The sequence below is a fragment of the Triturus cristatus genome, chromosome 4_2 (assembly GCF_964204655.1).
Source record: "Triturus cristatus chromosome 4_2, aTriCri1.1, whole genome shotgun sequence".
NCBI classification, from domain to species: domain Eukaryota; kingdom Metazoa; phylum Chordata; class Amphibia; order Caudata; family Salamandridae; genus Triturus; species Triturus cristatus.
The window spans coordinates 944,595,160-944,614,875 of record NC_140586.1 but is presented as its reverse complement, the minus strand read 5'-3'; the positions used below and the strand labels follow the sequence as shown (position 1 = coordinate 944,614,875).

The 19,716-nt window shown below is 46.6% G+C and overlaps 1 protein-coding gene across 1 annotated transcript in view; it reads right to left on the bottom strand.

Moving 5' to 3' along the window:
• Window positions 1–17,271, bottom strand: part of LOC146839030 (uncharacterized) — a 101,769-nt gene extending 84,498 nt beyond the window's left edge. The window contains exon 1 of the mRNA XM_085600000.1: window positions 16,884–17,271. The gene's annotated coding sequence lies outside the window, so the exon portion shown is untranslated. The remainder of the gene's footprint in view (window positions 1–16,883) is intronic.
• Window positions 17,272–19,716: the final 2,445 nt, after the last annotated feature.

Sequence of the window (19,716 nt, the reverse complement as noted above, 5' to 3'; positions counted from 1 at the left end):
CGCCAATTATTACCGCAGGTTTATTCAGGACTTATCAGCGAAGGCGATTCCGATCACTCGGCTTCTCAGAAAAAGTTATGCCGTTCAAATGGACCCCCGAAGCCGCAGAAGCTTTCACATACCTAAAAAAGGCTTTTACCTCTGCACCGATTCTTAGGCATCCCCAGCTGGACGCCCCATTTATAGTAGAAACCGATGCTTCGGATGAGGCTATAGAGGCAATCCTCTCTCAAAGAGACAAAGATACCGGGCATCTACATCTACACCCGGTGGCTTATCTCTCCAGGAAACTAACTTCTTCCCCAGACAAAAGTGCAGCAGGCCAGTACAGCAGGGCGCAGTTCTTTATAGAGCAGCAGTCCAGCAAAGTGGCACTCCTTGTAGCAGCACAGTAGTCCTCCTTCCTGGCAGTGTCCCCAGGTCTAGAAGAGTACTGAAGTGGTGCTGTCCAATGTCCTTCTTTCATACACATTTGTGCCTTTGAAGTGGGCAGAAACTTCTAGGGGCATACCTTTGAAGTGTACAGATGCCCTACCTTCCCTCCCCTTATTCTGTACTAACTACAGGGGGTGTGCAGTTCTTTGTGTTGAGACACTACAGAGCATATTCAGGCCCTCCCTCCTATCCTGCCAGTGATGTCTCGTGCAGTGGCAGGCTGGAGACATGTTTAAAGGGCTACTTAAGTGGGTGCCACAAGCAGTACTGCAGCCCATCAGTGGCATTTAGTTTACAGGCCATGGGCACATGTAGGGCTACTTAACTAGGGCCTTACAAGTAGATTAAATATGCTAAATGGGCAGAAGTATATGTGACCATGTTTAAGAAGAGAACACAAGCACTTTAGCACGGATTAGCAGTGGTAAAGTGCACAGAGTCCCAAGGCCAACAAAACAAATGATCAGAAAGTAGTAGGAGGAAGGCATTAAGTGTGTGGATGACCCTGTAAAAGGGCCAGGTTTAACACAACCTCCTCCAGCCTAACGACAGGGGAATTTAATCAATACTTTGCTAGACTTTCCTGCTAAGGCGATAGAACGTGGACAGTGGCCATCTACTTCAGAGGCACTCATCAGTCCTATGCCCCTTTGAACTCTGTAGGATGCCTCTATCTATACTCTCCTGAGCCACTGAACTGACCCCCGAGGCACTCTTCTCCTCATCTGTGCAGCACCTAACCATAACTTGTTCACAGATACATCCCAGTTGGCAGACAGTACCACCATGGCAAACAAAAGTGATCTGGCTCAGTACACCCCTTGGATTAGACTTTTGTCCCCAACCCAATGAAAACTCTGCGAATAAAGACAGCAAACAACAGACAAAAACATTAAAAGACAAACTGGTACTAGCCAATACACAGGTGAAGAGACCAAAAGTTTCCATACAGACCATGCTAGCACTACCTCCCATTAAAGGACACCACCGATGTGGAAATTGCATCTCATGCTCGAGTACCATTGAAGGAGATAAATTTGAATACAGAGGCAAAAGTATCATACATGATGAATTCACAAATTACAATACTACCAACGTAATATATTGTGTAATATGCCCATGCCAGCTTGCATACGTAGGTAAAACAACTCAGGCAGTAAAAAAAGAGGATCACTCAACACAGATCAAGAATTAAATGCAAAGTCCAGAATGCACCCATGGTACAACATTGCAAAGAAAGAAGACATGGGACGCAAGACATAAAATGGACGGTCCTATAACATGTAAAAGGAAGTTGCACTTATTCCATACTATCGAGCTTCAAAGCAAAAACTATCCTATGTCTGGGCCCAACCGACAATGGACTCAACAAGAAAAGCGAAATAATGCATTGCTTAGGAGGAGCCAACTACATAACACACAGCACAATATGCATGCAACATACGAACTGATAGTTTTTCACCAGGTCCTGATGAATTGCCACTGATCCTCCAGACTATTAGGCAACAAACATGTCGACCCCTTAAGAGTAGAGCGCAGTTATCCTGAACCATTAATTCAGAGAGTCGCCACTCTTCCTTTTAACCAGGTGGGGAGCCAACCTGAATAAAAGTCATTCTTTGGACTACCCAACCTGTTTTAATCCCTTTCCATTACACCAGATCTACACTTTCTAGGTCCCTTGCCTCCACTGCACCAAACAGCAAGGAACAAAAGATCTCCGCCAAACCTCTTTGGGTTCTGGTTGGGTCTTGCAGCGCCGACCCGATGAGGAGCAGGCCCAAATGATGAAGCATGACACCCAGCTGGCTGTGTGTGTGAGGGCCCTAGTTCCGATTGGGGGAATTCCCCTCCCGCCGATTATTTTAGGACTGCCATTTGTCTTTGTGACAATACACATTGTTGATCTCTCTTTACTTTTCTTGACCCACCTAAGGAACTGCATACCCTCTTCTCTAGTGTTGGCTTTGGCATGTATGCTGGACCTTCCAAGAGCCCTTCTGTCCCCCTCTTGTTGATTAACATAAGGGGATTGCTAGCATTCAAACACTACTATGGTATGAGCCCTGGCATAATCAAAGAGGCTCTATCAGAGGTCTTATATTATGAGATTGCTGCCATAATTAAAAGTAGATTTATGAAGCAACCTGCCCCATGGACAAGTAGATATTTTATTAAATTCCACACCCCTGTAACTGACATTGTTAGAATTGCAGTTAGTATGACTCTTCTGTATCTAAGGAGTTCTTAGATAAGATAATTTGCAGTGGACTTCCTGGTAAAAGGGCAGAATGCGTACTGGCCACCAGGGTAGTGACCCGTAATCCTGGGAAGATTCTACAAGGCATTTTGGGAGGTGGTGACAGTTCTTAGTGATCTAGTGGGTACCAGTAAGTTTCTTAAGCTGGTGTTTTGCTTAAATGAGAACAGAGGTTTGTCAAAACTATGTTTGTTGCATGTAAGGATACACCAGTTTCTTCCTTCGGCACACTGCTATGCTTGGTTACACAAATAAGTTATTTTCGGTCTTTTCTGTTTTGAGCCATTAGGAATGATTCTTTGTGATTATGTGCCCTTTTATTTGCTCCCCGAGTCAAATGTTCCAGAGATTGCTCATCTAAAAGCTTATTGGTAAGTATGAAAGCTTCTTGTTTGTAATCGTCAAATTGGAGCATTTTCTTCTTATGCGGAGAAACTGTCCAACTGGTTAATTTTCCAAAGTGCATGTGGGTGTGTACTTTGAAAGTGGAGGAGGCTATTTTTATCTGTAGCTTTTGTATAAAGTTTGATAACCAATCTGCTTTGCTCATCTTTGATAAAGACATCAAGAAATGGTAATTCATCATTGCTTGTAGTCATGGCGAATCTCAATTTGTTTCTGCTGTTAAGCTAATCTAAGAAGCGGGTTGCATTCTCCAAGGTGCCATGCCAGATGATTAAGACATCATCTATGAATCTGCACCACAGACGCAGCTCCTGTTTAAAGGAGTTTATTATTCCATTTGATCTGTTGTTCGAATCTGTGTACATAGAGACAGGCTATGCTAGGCGTGAAAGTGCTTCCCATTGAAGTTCCATGTAATTGAGTAGATGGTATCTTCAAATTGAAAGAAGTTCCTTGTTAGGGCGAAGCACACTAGTTGTACAGTCCACTTGACTGGTGCATTAAAGGCCACTCCCTTTCATTTAGGATGTCTTCAATGACTCAAAGGCTTTCTTCTCAGTCAATGTGTATAAGACTTCCACATCAAGGCACATCATAAGTTCGAAAGTTACATCAAACTCTTGATCCAAGATGATATTCAACAGGTTTTTTGTGTCTTTAACGTAGGACAACATTTATGAGACAAGTGGCCATAAAAACCAATCCACAAATTTGGAAAATGGCTCGAGAACGGAACCTATGCCAGAGACGATAGTGCGCCCATGTGGGGGAGTTCTCTGTTTATGTATTCTAGGAATATAAAAATAGGGTATCTTAGCTTTCACTGTAATCAAAAAAACTGTTTCCTTTCCAGTGATCCATCCTTCATTCTTTGCCTCTTCCACCAAAACATTAATCTCTTTTTGAAGTGATTCAGTTGGATTAGTTTTCTACACTTTGTATTTTCTGGTGTCTCCTAAAAGGGTAAGGTACGCCTCTCTGTAGTTATCTGCTAACTGAATCACAACGGAGCCTCCTTTATCCACCTGTTTTATGACTAGGTGAGGCTTCTTCTCAAAATCTTCCCAGGGCTTTTCTTTCAATCTTTGTAAGATTATTGTAATTGGCTTTCCTTAAGTCTATATTCTATGTGCTTTATCACAGCATCTTCAGGCCAAAACTTCAGGGGGGATACAACCTGGTTGGGAATTAAAAGATAATTCCAATTTCAAATCTGTGTACCCTTGACTAAAGTACAAGCTAAGGTTTATTCTTGAAAAAAGCTTTTAGTCTTATCTTGCGGAAATTAAAAAATACTTGCCCAGGACCACATGATTTGAAACCAATTTAGGGGTCAAGAGCATTATAATTAGGTTGAGTAGATTATTTGAGTCACTAGACCTGCAAGTCTTCTAACATTTTCAGGATTTTTCGAGGCCTGTTTGGGACCCGACTGTACCAAACAGGATGTGACAGGCACCAACGCGGATAATCTCAGCTGCCTGCTAATAAATTATCATAACTACTTAAAGTAACTACAGTCTGCTAACTCAAAAGGCTTCAGCTTAGCTGCTAGCTCCCCAAAATAATTTAAATCAATTTTACTGTAGGCAATATGCCTGATCTGTTTATTAAGAAATGCTATGCAAAAACATACGGTCGGATGTATTTATTGTGAAGAGCATATGTTAAAAGTGCCTAGGGATATTATAGGGGAATTCCAATTACACTGCATTAAAGCCTGCAGAGAGGTATTTGTTACCACAATCTCATATATTACCACAGAAGACTCGTATTTGCTCTAGTGATCGGCTTTTGTAATAACAATGGTTTCAATGAAATAGGCTGTAATTGGTGTGGCTTTACTCAAGCCAGTTTTAACTACAGCTTTTATAATACAAGTGACTTACGATTAAAAGTTATATATTTGTCCAAAACAAAAACATGTCACTTAAATTGTTGTACATAGATTGTATATGATGGAAATCAAATTTTGATCTTGTATTTTTAGCATTGTATGAATTCAGAAGCGCCATGTAGACAGAAGTGTTCATTTTAAAACAAGAGCTAGCGAAAGAGACGGTAAATATGTCTGTCTTTTGGTGCTTGAGAAGAAGTGATTGTAAAGGGCTGCAGGGTGTGCAAGTAGAAGCTTGTGTGTGGGATAAAACTTTGAAGGCAGCTACATCGGGCCTGTGCACTGAAGCACGATAAGAGAGTAGGTGTAATCTGTATCCACAAACAGGCACTTCCACATACCGAATGGGAGGTCAGGAACAGCACAAGCCCTCACTGCACAAGCTTCTGCTTATTCTAAACACAAGAGCATGGCTTTAAAAAACAAGCATTTCCACTGCAATAGGTCTCGCATTTACGCGAGTTTAAGCTATTGGCATTGTAAATTACAATGCCTTTTATTTGTGTTTTAAAAACGAAAACAAAAATAAAAGGCATGGTTTTCAGCAATGTCAATAGCTAAAACTCGCGTAAACGCAAGACCTATTGCATTGCAAATGCTTGTTTTCTCATCTTGTCACATTTGCTGTGCATTTAAAGACAGCCTGACATTTGACCTCTGGGGTGAGAGGATTTATGTGGCAATCATGCTGGATACTAGGGTGAGTTGGAGAAAGGCTGTACTAAGTTATTTTTTCCAAGCACACAACATAACGTAACTTCTGAAATATTTGCGCAGTTCATTTACAGAATATATCAATTGGCAAACCACAAATGAAGCACATTTTTTTTTGTAATTCTGAAGTGTGCTGGAAACAAATACATAATCAATACAATAGGTCACACCATTCCCACACACTGTTTTTGCACTGTATAGTTTGATCAGTAAAACCGGATGTCTGTACAAATGTAACTGTCATTTCAACTGAAAATGTGCCGTCTGTAACGGCAGTGCACTACCATACCATGAATACTCTGCGGCACGCCACTCCACGGCACTAACTTTTAGCCATGCTGAGCAGCAGCCACACTAACAGACAACATATCTAAAACGCACTGGCAAAGCCAACAGCTCTTGCATAGAAGAGACCTATTGGCTTTGCCAATGCCAGTTAGTTTAAGGGTCAGCTAGTAAGCCAAGACTAGTTCAGCCATTACGTTAAGCAATGTTAGCTTCAGGGGTGTGTAATCCCTATAGTCTGGTACACAGAACATATTGTTTGGGGTCAAGGACACGACGTTTTCAGGATTAGTTTGTTCTTTGGACAAGTAGGCCCAACCCCATGCAGCACCAACCCTTTGACCGCCAGATTACACTACCACATTATGGATCAGGGAAGGGCATTGTCTGCAGTTAAAGAATAGTTGTGCCCATACGTTAACAATGTTTGAACTTGTATTTACGGCTCAGCAATACACAGCCTTTATTATTAAGGTGAACGCTATAAAGAAATGTTCTTAGTTCAGACTGCACTACTGACAGTGGCTCCAGTATAAAAATGTGTACACGTTTGCAAAATTTAACATTATAAGGGTACGTTGAATGCTTCCAGGATGCTCTCCGATTAGATGCAAATATATGCAAAAGCGTAACCAGTTGCAACAATCTTATAGGGACATAAAAGTAAGCAAGCTAATAGGTATGACTTTGGTGGTCAGCCTGGTTATGTCAATGCTTGCCTTATTTTTTGTAGGGTTTTTTATATAGCGCAAACTAGACCCGAGACATCGGGTATCAGAGTGCTTTACATGAACACCAGTTTCGTTACACAAGGACACATTCATTTTTGTTAGGCACGGGGAGATTAAGGGATTTGCCCAGAATCACAGGATGGTGAGCGTAGTTGCCGAGACTCGAACCTGGTTCCCCAGCTTCGAGGTCAACCGCTCTAGCCCCAAAAGGGCAGCTTTGGAGATTCATGATTGCTATTACATCCTCAGTGCGAACAGAAGGTAGAAATTTGGGAGCTATTGTGTAGTCTATATTAGCACATCAGTCGGGGTAGGGGGCAGCAAAGGGCGAAAAAAATAAACGACGACTGAAGCAAATGAATTAGCCTCTTCTGCATACATCTACAAAAGAAAATAGACTGGATGCTAGAGCACGAGATGAAGACTTAAGACAGGTTTTCAAGTTAACAACTAAATACAACGATAATATATTCAAAACTCCACGAGGAGCAATGAAACGTAGGGCATGACTGTATGCCCCAGACACACAGGTTACGCTAAAATCCGGGTCACACAGCTTGCATCACATCTCCTAGGAAAACGATAACAGCTGTGTAATTATCCTGGTGGGTGTCCGCGGATGCTTAACCGCTTCGCTGCGGCGGACATTCTACTGCGGTGCGTAAAAAAATTACGAGTGCGCAGTTTGGCCGGTCACCGGACGTCCTCTGCACACGCCCACTGTGAAGCCGGTAGAAAAGGTTAAGAGAAAACAAAATACTTGTTAGCAACTCCCCAAACCCACTTAGCTTCCTGTATTCCACAAAAGGTCTTGCACACAAGATAGTCAATGATCGTAAAAGCTTAACTTATTCGTAGGTGATTATGTGGAGTTTTTGGAAAGTCCGGCCGTCAGAATGATACGGCCCCCTCTCCAAAAGGCTGAAGTGCATACCTTAGAGAGCATCTTGTACTTACGCTCCGGAATAACACGCTGCCTCCAGATGTTATTAGCGCACGTCTGAAGGAGGAGGGGTCATCGGAGCAGTGTCATCCAGGGCATCATCCTAACTGAATGCCCGGCGCTGCATTCCCAGAGGCAGGGACATCTTGCCTAGAAGGTCCCTTGTGCCGTGTTCAATGGCTGAGAACAGAGAGCCCCATGGTCACTAAAGCATATATACAACTTGGAGCTCCAAGGTCAAGCAGAAGATCGGCAAAATGCACAAACAAGGTGGGAGGATAAGGCCACAGACATAGGAATGTGGAACAAGTAAAGGTTCAAAGCAGTGAACACAAGGGAGGATACAAAACAAGCATTGGCAGAGCCAATAGGTCTCGCTTTTGGGACCTTATAAGTATTTAGTTATGCAGCACAATATCCTTGGTGCAACAACAACTGTTGCATGGCAAAACACTTATAAGGTCCCAAAGGCGAGACCTATTGGCTATGCCAATGCTTGTTTTTGTTACGATGGGTGAATACTGTGCGCGATCAACGGAGTAGCTCATTTAGAAAGAACTGCGGAGAGAGAGAGAGTATGACTCGGACTAATGAAGATCACCGGTAAGACGGGTAAGTTACCAATTCATTTCGTTAAACTATGGCATTCAAATTAGATTTGAAACAGAAGAAGTTAGGGCTGCTTGCTGCCTCTTACTCACTGATGTATGTAATACGATCCTTTCAAAATATGGTGCAAAGCCATAGAGGAAGATTATGTTGCATTATTTAGCATTTCTACAGTGCCACATGCTCAGTGCTAGTGAACTGAACGTGATTGAAGTTTGAAGAAGGTTTATGAAGGCCTGGTTGTGAAGTTTATGGCAGGTGAACAGATCTAAAAGTTTTAGTAAAAGAAACATACCTAGAGCTCGCGCGACGGCAAGCACGCGAGTGGTAGTGGCGCAGTAAAAGTAATCGCGCTAAAAGCTGGCGGTGCGCGACGGCAAGCACGCGAGTGGTAGTGGTGCGGCAAAAGTGAAAGCAATCGCGCTAAAAGCTGGCGGCTGCGCACGTGCACGCAAGCGCTAGGCCAGCAAAACGGTGTGGTAGCACTTTGAAAATCCCGCTTACTATATGTCTCGCCAGAGCAGCGCCAAGATCTCTCACTTATGCATTAGTTAAAGAAACTAATTAATGGCAGTATAGATTAAGACCACACGCCTTGCGTATAAATAAAACCGGGCAAGACAGAGGCACAGTCACCTTGTTCCTATGACGTAGTCCTCTAAATCGAAACATACTCTCCAGTCAGTTCAAGGACCGCACCCCATTATGGCAAAGAAGATGGAGCAGGGCAGACTTATAACCTGATTATTTTCAAAGCCAAAAATACCCCAACTTTTGGCTCTTTTTGAAGCGCATAGGCACTTTGAAAACATACTTTAAAGATCAAGTACATGAAAACATCTTATGCCAGGTTGTTAGCACATAACTCAAACGACAGTGATTAGTGGTGTAACAATCTGAACGAATGCCAGGCTTGCAATTAGATAAAAGTCGACTGGCCATAAAATTGAGGTTATTTGTTTTTCTAGGGGAAAGAGGTGCTCTTTTTTAAAACGGGTTCTCTTTCTTTGAAGGCTATAACTGGGAAACAAGAAAGAGTGGGGGGGGACTAGAGGCACAGGAACCACACCAAGCCGGAGAGGGAAGAGTGGAATGAATCCTAGATAGGAGATTACCAGGAATATCAGGCTGTGGTGATGTCATGATATGATAGCGCAAAGATCCAGCCCCTCGCCGGAATACCAGAAAAAGAGAAAGAAAAGGGAAGAAACATAGTTTAGCTAAAGCACATGAACAAGTAAAAACGACCCAACCACACGCAAACCATTCAAGCAACGAGGCACGACAAGCAGATTTGACCAGCCTGCCAAGCGAACTGCCAATAATGAAATGTACTGCGGTTATCAATTAAGGACACGCACAACTAAAAGCAAAGGCAAAAGAGATAAATAGGGCCGCCATGTGGAACAAAGCACACAGATAAGGTTTCAAACAGGGACCAGACACGCACAGCATTTCCCTTGCGGGAGCGAGCAGAGTTGCCATCTATTTCGAAAGCGCGAGCAAGATAATTTAAAACAGATGGCGCCGCTGCTCGCTCCCGCAAGAGAATCGTCAAACGTGCACGAGTGCCAATAGAGAACAGTGCAAATCACGCACGAGTTTAATCAAGTCATGAGCGATTCCAAGGGGTCCCTCCTATGCAGCGCTTGCGCACTGCATAGGCGAGACGCCTGCGCGCTGCATAGGCGTGCTTGCGCTCTGCATAGGCGAGACCTAAAAATATTTGCAGCAAGTCCCAGGTCACGTCCCAGATCATAACAACAAAGGACCTGCTCATGAATGTATAGAGTGAAAAGCTTTTATCAGTACCCCTTCCAAATTCAAAACGACTTTGTTTCAAATGATCATGAGGCGGCCATCTTTTATGCCGTCCACAAATGGGGTCTGGGATCACTCAAATCTTTATAAAACAATTTGTGTCTGTATGAAGTGCCTCCCCCACTTTCTCTCTACCTATTGTGTATGAGAAAGAAAGACCGTGTGCAAACAATATTTAATGAAAAAGGATGGCAGTGCCACCATGGAGGTTCAGCAGACAGGTACTCGCCTGCTACCTCAAGTTCTCATCATTAGCAACTGCCACTCGGAAAACAATGTCAAAAAATACTTAAAGTAGAAACAACGTGTGGTGCTATGTGTGAACACTAAGCTACGGTGTGTATATCCGAGCTCAAAACAATATTAACCGTCAAAGGAGAGACGGGGTCTGATCAGAACCCTCGCCAATCCACGTTAAAACCGAGCTAAACAACGCTAGCTATCTAATATTTATTTCATGCTGTGTGTTTGCCAACATGTTTCATTGCCTCAGAGAACTTGCGGCAATTTCATCAGGGCTAAGGTCGACTGGCCACACTGCACCTTTTATTGAGCCAATTTGCTTTTTATCAGCACCACGTGGTCGCTCTCCTTTTGCGTACCTTTACCCCTCTAACTGGTGGATATCTGTTGTGTCAGAGTGTACCCGTCCACTCTGTTACTTGCCGCCCGGTAGCTGCGAGTGTATAAATCTCGTCAGCCTGTAACCACGGTCTTCATTCAGCCTCGCCCACGTCCCAGATCAGCGAAATTAAAAGATGCTCATGTGGACACACTTGTGTCATAAACATCATTTATAGATGCGGTCAGCAAATGGGTAAAGTCCATGGTTGCAGTGGCCCCGGAGAAAGGTAAGAATGTGCAACTTGAGATTCGCCGAATACGGCGGCATTCAGAATCATGCCTGAAGCCTCCAAAAGCAGCCCACCTGAGGAATTGAACAGCTCTGAGTTGCAAGCTGCAACAGTCTTTAGTATACAGACCTGAGGACGTGGGACTGGGAGCCACAAGGCCACGACGAGTCTCCAACAGCCTGGTTGCAAAGCATTGGATTTATTTAGCCATTTTTTTTATAGCGCATACTTTAACCAGATGTGTCAGAGCGCTTTACAATAGAGCGAAGTATATAGGATTAGATATTATGGTAACATATTTACAGAGTATAAATCTGCTAAAAATGACACAATGCAAACTAAAGTTGGAGCGATTAGGGTTAAAAAAAAACACATTCCACAATTGAAGCGTAAGAACAAACTAGTTCTCCAGTGAGGAACATGAAACAGTTAGAGCCAGAGAATTATTGTTAGCAGTGTCTTTGAAAGAGAAGAGTTTTAAGGTCCCTTTCGGAAGATGCGGAAAGAAGTGGCAGTGCGAAGGTATGGAGGAAGTGAGTTCCAAATTCTGGTCGCACAGGCGGCGTGCACACAGAACCATACGGCCGCTCGCTCACAACCTAAGTTCTGTCTAGGGTGGTAAGAATGCCGCCATGGTGCTGCAGCCAGCGAGAGCGCAGTTGGCCCAGCTGGGCCGGACCCTCCTCCTGGCCGATGAGGGTGCATTCATGTGCACTTGCGAAATAATAATTCAATGCCTCCAGTCTGTGCAGGTTTATTTTTTTAGCAACACTTTTGACCCCACCCTTACATTCACAGACCCCGCCCCCACCCCCACATTCACTGACCCCGCCCTCCACAGACCCCGCCCCCACTGCAGTTCCCAACCTAAGTTCTGCCTTGGGTGGTAAGAATGCTGCCGCAGTGCTGCAGCCACGAGAGCACAGCTGGGCCCAGCATTGCCGGACCCGCCTCCTGGCAAAGGAGGGTGCATTCATGTGCACTTTCGAAATAATGAGTGATGCACTATTCAAAGGTGAGTAGTGTCCCCCTTATAGCACAGCCAAAAATGGCAAACAAGGTTGCCAAAATTTAAACAAAAAATTGCCAGAAAGGTTCCAACACAAATATTTATTGTGGATAATTCTTCTGTCTTCGTTAAGGTCACGAGATTGAAATTGGTTAGAAAAAATAATAATTCATTGAAGCCAAGGACATATGGATTAATCCTCAATGCATTTCGGGTAAGAATTACCCTTCTTCAGGAGGAGTCCTATGAATGATGAAAAGGGAGAGATGTGTCGATCCGTTTTGCAAGTATAACGTAAACGACAAAAAAATAAGTATTAGCGAGAAACTCTGTGAAGTACCGAGCGTGAGATAGGAACAGAACCGCTGTGATTCGAAATAATAATTCAACGCCTCCAGTCTGTGCAGGTTTATTTTTTAGCAACACTTTTGACCCCACCCTCACATTCACAGGCCCGCCCCACATTCACTGACCCCGCCCTCTACAGACCTCGCCCCCAAACCCACAGACTCCGCCCCAAACCCACAGGCCCCACCCCCACTGCAGTTCCCAACCTAAGTTCGGTCTTGGCCGGACCCGCCTCCTGGCAGAGGAGGGTACATTCATGTGCACTTTCGAAAAAATCATTCAATGTCTCCATTCTGTGCAGCTTTTTGTCATTCAGCTCCCACAGGCTGCGCTGTGCAACTGGTCCATCGGCTCCAAGTGCAGCAGGCATCACTCTGTGCCACCCTCGCACATCGCCCTTACCCTGGAGGGGTGCAGGGATGTGCCGATTAACGACCCAGCAAGAGGTGGTTCCCCCGCCCTCGGTGGAAGCAGCCGGTGTTGTGTAATATTTGTGGACTCCCAGGAAGTAGCGACGGAGGGACGGTGAGTGTTGGTAGGGCCCCTTCCTTGTCCAGGTGAGTGCCTGCAATTGGCAAGAGCACTGTTGCAGCCGGCGACATAGCGTCGCATGGGGATGGCCCGCTCGGACCATAGGAGCGTGACGATGGCGGACTGTGAGTGAGAAGCGCACCCAGCGATAATGCGATCTCCCAAACCAGCGTGACCGATTCCTGCCCTGATTACTATAATTATGAAGTTGTGTCCACAACGCGTGAAAGGCGCCAGTTTTTGAACGGGCGTGATCTTCTAGACGACTGTTTACAAACAATACGGCCACATGTGGAGGGCCCCGCTTCTGGATGCTTGATGTCGGACACGCTTCCTGGCACAGCCATCAATGTGTAGCAGAAGGGTGTCCCGGGACTCCGCCGATCCTCTAAATCGCATGGGGTATGGGAATGATGAAGGATTAATGGAGGATTTTTCAAGGAGAGGACGAGGGAAGCAGCGGGCATTGTGTGTATGCCGATTTCCCACCGAATGGAACCTCTGCTTGTAAATTTGCTGAGACACTGAGGCTATCGTGTGAGAGCGATGGCCCTGGGAGCTGAGTTACCGAGGCCTCCGCCGCCCCCCTGTGGGGTATGCAGAGAAGGAGCCCGGAGGGCATAGATCGCTCACGGCAGGTCCAAAGGATCGTGAGTTCCCGCAGTGCACAGCAGTGGGGCCATGGTGATTGTACTGCGGTGATCCCTCGCCCTTGAAGCAGCCCGGAGCGCGTACAACGCTTATGGCAGGAGTTCCTGACCGCGAGCTACCGCTGCGCTCAGCTGTGGGGTCAGGGTGGTTGTCCTGCGGCGAGCCCCTCAGCTTTGAGAACATGACTGGAGAGTGATCGACAGCGTATGTGCTGGGGACGGTGCAGGCTTCCTAGCAAACCCGACGATCGAAAGGAAACGGGAAAATCTGGGAACACCCAACGGACGGAGCAGTAGGATCCAATGCGGCGAAGGCAAGCTCGACGGCCTCCCATGAAACGGGATAGACCTGGATTGCCTGATTGACATGACGCGATGCAGACGCTCGCACTGATCGGCAAACAGGGGAGTCAAGCATTCAGAAGGTACAGCACCTACCCTTCCCCTCCCGCCTCAAATTTATCCCTAGAACTTCAAGTTCATCACGCTCACCCTTCAGTTTCCATGCCATCTACCACCCGCCCGGTAACTGCTCTTCCTTCATGGAGGAACTCACCGACTTCATCAGCGACCAATATTCACAAAGCGACAGGCAGATCTTCCTAGGTGACTTCAATCTCCACTGGGGCTCCATGGAAGACTCGGCTGCCAACAAGCTTCCAACCTTTCTCTCAGCGAACGATCTTGTCCAACACTGCTCAGAAATTACACACGCCAAGGGCTCAATTCTGGACCTTGTTATTTCTAAACCAGACCAGCTTACCATTGCTCCCCCTATCCACATAGACTGGTCAGACCATTTCCTCATTCCCTTCCGTTTTCACCTCTCGCACATTATAACTCTCGGCCAACCTAAAAGGGCTTCTACCTGGTTCCACAACACTAAAAACATTGATCTTGAGACTCTGTGTGCTTCTGTTATGCGTTCACTTCCTAGTCTAGACCCTAACGCGGATGTCAACGATCTCACTCCCCATTGCCTCTCAATCCTTGCAGTCGAAATCAACAATTTCGCTCCACTCCAAAGCAAAAGGAAAAGACCCACCCCCTCAGCACCTTGGTTCAATAAAGCTCTCTATGACGAAAGGAAAAACCTTAGAATCTTGTAGAAACATTGGAGACAATCTCCATCCACCTCCAATCTCTCTCTTTTACGTTCAGCAAGATCCGAATACCACAAGCACATCTTCCATGAAAAAGCATCAAATTTCAGATCCCTCCTCGACTCAGCTAAAAACAGACCCAAAAAACTTTTCGACCTCATCAAAAACCCAAACTGTTCTCCACAAACCATCAAACCTGAGGATGCTTCAAAGAAAGCAACTGAATTCGCTATATTCTTTGATGAAAAGGTCAAATCACTGGTAGATCAGGTCACCCACCCCCATTGAGGAGCGACAATCCTTAGTCACTTGGCAGAACTTTGCCGCCATCTCGGAAGATGACCTCCTCAAATGCATCCTCGAAACCAAACCCTCCAACCATTCTTCTGACCCCATACCTAGTGTCATCGCCATTGATTTCTATACCAATACTCTCTCTTATTGGACCAGGCTAGTTAATCTCTTCCTCAGTCAAGGATCCCTCCCAGCTGTCCTCAAAATAGGACAGGTTACCCCCCTTCAAAAAAAAACATCCACAGATGTGAACAACCTCAATAACTTCCGCCCCACCACCAATCTCCCTTTTCTTCCTAAGATCACAGAAAAATGTGTTGCAAAACAACTTTCCCAACACATTATGGATAATAATCTCCTTGACGTGTTCCAATCTGGCTTTATTCAAAATTGCAGCACTGAATCAGCCCTGCTGCGAGTGATCGATGATGCGCTGCATATACTCGATTCGGGGGAATCGTGCCTTCTGATTCTTCTTGACCTGTCTGCAGCCTTTGACACTGTTAATCACAACACCCTCCTTAACACTCTTCAACAGAGAATGGGCGTGGAAGGCACAGTGCTTAAATGGTTTGCCTCATTCCTCTCGGACAGATCCCAAATGATCAAGATTGCGAACAGTCTCTCGTCTCCACTGGTGATTGGTCAAGGCGTCCCTCAAGGTTGCATCCTTGCACCCACTCTGTTTAATCTCTATCTGGAACCATTAGGGAACCTCCTAAGCAGATCTGGAATCCTCTACCATCTCTATGCAGATGACACCCAAATCTACCTCAAGGTGTCTTCCTCTCAAGATCTCTCACTACTCAACTCTACTCTCAACTCTATTCACAACTGGATGTTAGTTCACCAACTCATTCTCAATCCCTCCAAAACTCAATTCCTCCTTCTTTCTACCTCTCTCTCCCCGCCTCCTGTTCAATCCTGGATGGATCAGCAGAATTTACTCAACAGTAAACCCATCATTGGCGACTGCGCTAAATCCCTAGGTGTCATACATGACAAAAGACTCAACCTAATCTCACACATCAACTCCATTGCCAAGAACGCATGTTATCAGCTGCGCATTCTGTGGGGGATTCGTCGGTTCTTCCCGGAGAAAGACCTAAAAACCTTGGTCCAATCGCTAGTTCTCTCTAGACTGGATTATTGTAATTCTCTTCTGACTGGCCTTCCCAAATCTCACCTCTCCCCCCTTAAATCCATCCTGCATTCAGCAGCTCGTTTCATTTCAGGATCCAAACGAAGTGACCACATCACTCCTATCCTGCCTTCTCTCCGATGGCTTCCCATTGAGGCTAGAGCTATTTACAAAACGGCTTGCGTCACCCACAAAGCCTTGCACTCTTCCTCCCCTCGCTATCTGGCGAATAAACTGAAATTGTACGGAGGCTTGAGACCTTCTCGGAATGCGGAAAAGTTCCTGCTTGAGTCCCCCTCCTTCAAAAGGGAAAAATTGATGGCTTAATCGTTCTCAGGTAATGCGGTGAGAATCTGGAACTCGCTTCCTCCTTTGCTCCGTGCCACCACCTTCATCCGGATCTTCAAATCTCTTCTATTCCAAAGACACTTTCAGAACTAATTCCTTCATTCTCAGACCCCGCCAGGAAGTTCGTTATTCATTGTAAATTTGTTATATTTATTTATTTTTGTACATTCCTTGCTGTGTTTGATATTGTGTCCCTCTTGCCTGCTGTGTTTGATTCTGTGTCCTGCTATTTTTGTACGTTCTATTTTGTAACCTTTCTCTCATGTAACATAACTGGTTCTATTGTACAGTACTCTGACACCTTAGGGTAAAGTCCGCTTTATAAAAATGCATAAATAAATAATAAAATTCAAAGCCCCCCCCCTCACATTCACAGACCCCGCCCCCACTGACCCAGACTCCGCCCCCACTGATTCCGTCCCCACATTCAATGCCCGTCCCATTTACAGGCCCCGCCCCCACAGTAGTTCCCATGCTTTAATGCTGCCTCGAGGCCATTTCTTACCTTAACTACTGTTATGCGTTCGGTCTGTGAGAGGCGGCGAGGGAGGGCAGCCCACGTGAGTCCGGCTAGGAAGGCACCGCCAGGACAACAAACCGCGCGCGGGAAAAGAGCCACTATGATGATCCACCGCTGCGCACGCGCAGGACACACGGCTTGTCACAAGTACGCTTGCGTCGGATTTCTTTCTAGTTGTTATTACGCATGCCCTGAGAATACACAGCACATGAAACTGTAAAATGGTGGCCCTCAGTATTGCGCAGCCTCGCAGGGACAGCACAGCCTGTACAGAGTCTAACCGAGAGGGGATACAACCTGCACCGTCAACTCCGAGAAAGGACCCAACCTGGACCGTCTACACTGCGTGGATTCCAGAGAGCCTGTTGGATTATGCGCATGCGCTGAGGACAGACACGGCCTCCCCTGGCCTTGGATTAACAACTGCGCATGGGTCAAGAGACACTACCTCCAGCAAGGACGCGCGGGTTGACAAGGGCTCGTGGATTAACAACTGCGCATGCGCTGACAGACACTACCTACAGCAGTGGAGCGCGTGATGGACAAGGGCTTTGTATTAACAACTGCGCATGCGCTGAGAACAGACACTGCCTCCTGCTGCGGAGCGCGGATTAAAGAGGGCAGTGGATTAACAACTGCGCATGCGCTGAGGACATACACTCCCTCCCGCAGTGGAGCATGAGGCGCCTCGCGCGGCAGCAAACAGTCCTTTTGCACCCGTTCCATTCAACACTAAGTTTTCAGCTTATATATAAAACCAAAACCTTTATTGCAGTCTAGTACTACTACTCTTATTATGTATAATGCTGCTAGAAGGACAGGGGCACTGTCTGCCCCACTCATATCACGTGACTGGCTCTCTCTTAGTTTGCTCCCGGGCGGGCCCAAAGAAGCCGACATGTTTGCTGGGCTGACAACCTCACAGAAGCCCTGCAGGCTGTGACGTCATCAGCTCAGCAAAGACCTAGCTGCGAGGCGCAGTCTCCACCCCTTGATGGCGTGGAGGTAAAGTTAGCCCCGGGCGTTTCTTATACAAGCCCGGGATCTCCAACCCTCCACGTCAATCAGAGGGTGGAGAGCTTGTCACCCACCCTTTCCCAACTCGCCTGTGACGAGATGGGAAAGGGTGTGGCAGGCGGGAAGCCAAGGAATCAAGTCTGCACAGACTCGATTTCAGACTGCTTCCCGCGTGCGTGAATATGCAGTGGTGGAAGCGGCAGCCATTTTACTCGAGACGGACTGCTTTTAGAGCCGAGGCATCGCAGGCAGTCTGTCATCTGAATCATCATTTCTGCAGTGCCCGCAGCAGCTAGTCCAATGGTTGCTTGCCGCTGCCACAGTACTGCAGGTTGCTGTACGGAGCAGGGCAGTTCACAAGGTAAGGCCCAGGCAGGCATTTTTAAACTTTATATAGGCCCGTTTGTGGCCTTGTCGTCGCATGGAAGGAAGTCGAGGTGGGGAGAGGGATCAGACATACAGTGCAAAGTTTAAGCGTTTGCGCTATTTGATGGAAGAAACAGCTTTACTGCAGTTGGTGTTCTACATTAGTGTGCATCGTTCCTTATTTCTAGGGTGTGGGGGGAATCCAAACCATGTCCATTCTGATCTCGGGCTTTCAGCTGTGGTTGCTAAGGAGTAATGCTACAATGGCAATGAAAGGGTAGCAGCGTGCCTAAAAGGGCCTCTCCTGCCCCGATGAAAGCTGCTTTCCTTTTTCCATATATAGTATAGGAGACCTACTGTATGGCTCTCTTACAGTGCATTAAATCCACAGCCATCCTGAGGCAAAACACTAGTGGTGTAATATTAGTGTTCTGGGCCTACAGAGATGCACTGTTGTGCAGTGTTGGCTGGTGACATTTGAAAGTGGTGAGGCTTAAAATAATTGTGGTACTGCACTCTGGCGAGCAAGCGTAGCGAGCGAGCCCGAACAACCTGAGGAGGGTTTGGGGGGGTTGTTTTAAGAATGCAATCTGTCTTTGTGGCAAGCATAACCCTTCTTTCAGAAACTTCATGTAAGCTTGGAAAATGCCCAGCCGTATCTTCTTGCTGATCCTCGGCTATCGCCAGTATCCAGCTGTAGCGACGAGCAGGGAGGAGGACTCTGTGAGGCTGTACAGCTGCCAGTGGCTTCCCGTGGCTCCTGCGGCTCCCGCCAGCCCTGCCGCCGACCTCGCAACGTGTCACCCCCGTGCTCTGTGCCCCAGCGCTCCTCCTGCTCACGGAGTGGCGAAAGTTAGTGCGAGTGAGACACGGAGGCTCCGGTAGTTCCAGTTGGGGGTGCCTAAGACCTCCGAGATCTCCCCGCAGACCTCGCCGGGGGAACGCGGATCATGGACCACACACCGAGCTGCAAAATTCCCCTGTCACTAATCCTACCCACGGCTTGACATCAGCTAGCGCTGACGAGGTGTTTCAGGCTGGGGCGAGGCGGGACGCCAGCTGATCACCAGCCGTCACCAGCCTCATAATTGTGGAGAGATGCGTCACGACTGTGGAAAGGCGGTTGAGGGGCAGGTGGAGGCATTGAGGAGTGGTCTGCATAACCTTGCCTGACCTCGCGTCTATCGCTGGGGAGGTCCTCCACAGCTTCCGGCACTCTCGAGGTACCGGCTGTCGGTCTCTCCCGCTTTGCTGCCTTGCTACTCTTGCTGCCCTGCTGCTCTCCACTTCGCCCCACTGCCCCCATAGCAAGCAGCCGGGTGGTTGGAGTGGAGGCGTGTGAGAGCAGGCATCACCCCTCATCTTCTGCCCTCTCCGCCCATCGTCCTGGCAGTAGCAGAAGGAGCAGCAAGAATTACTGGAGCTAATGGTGACA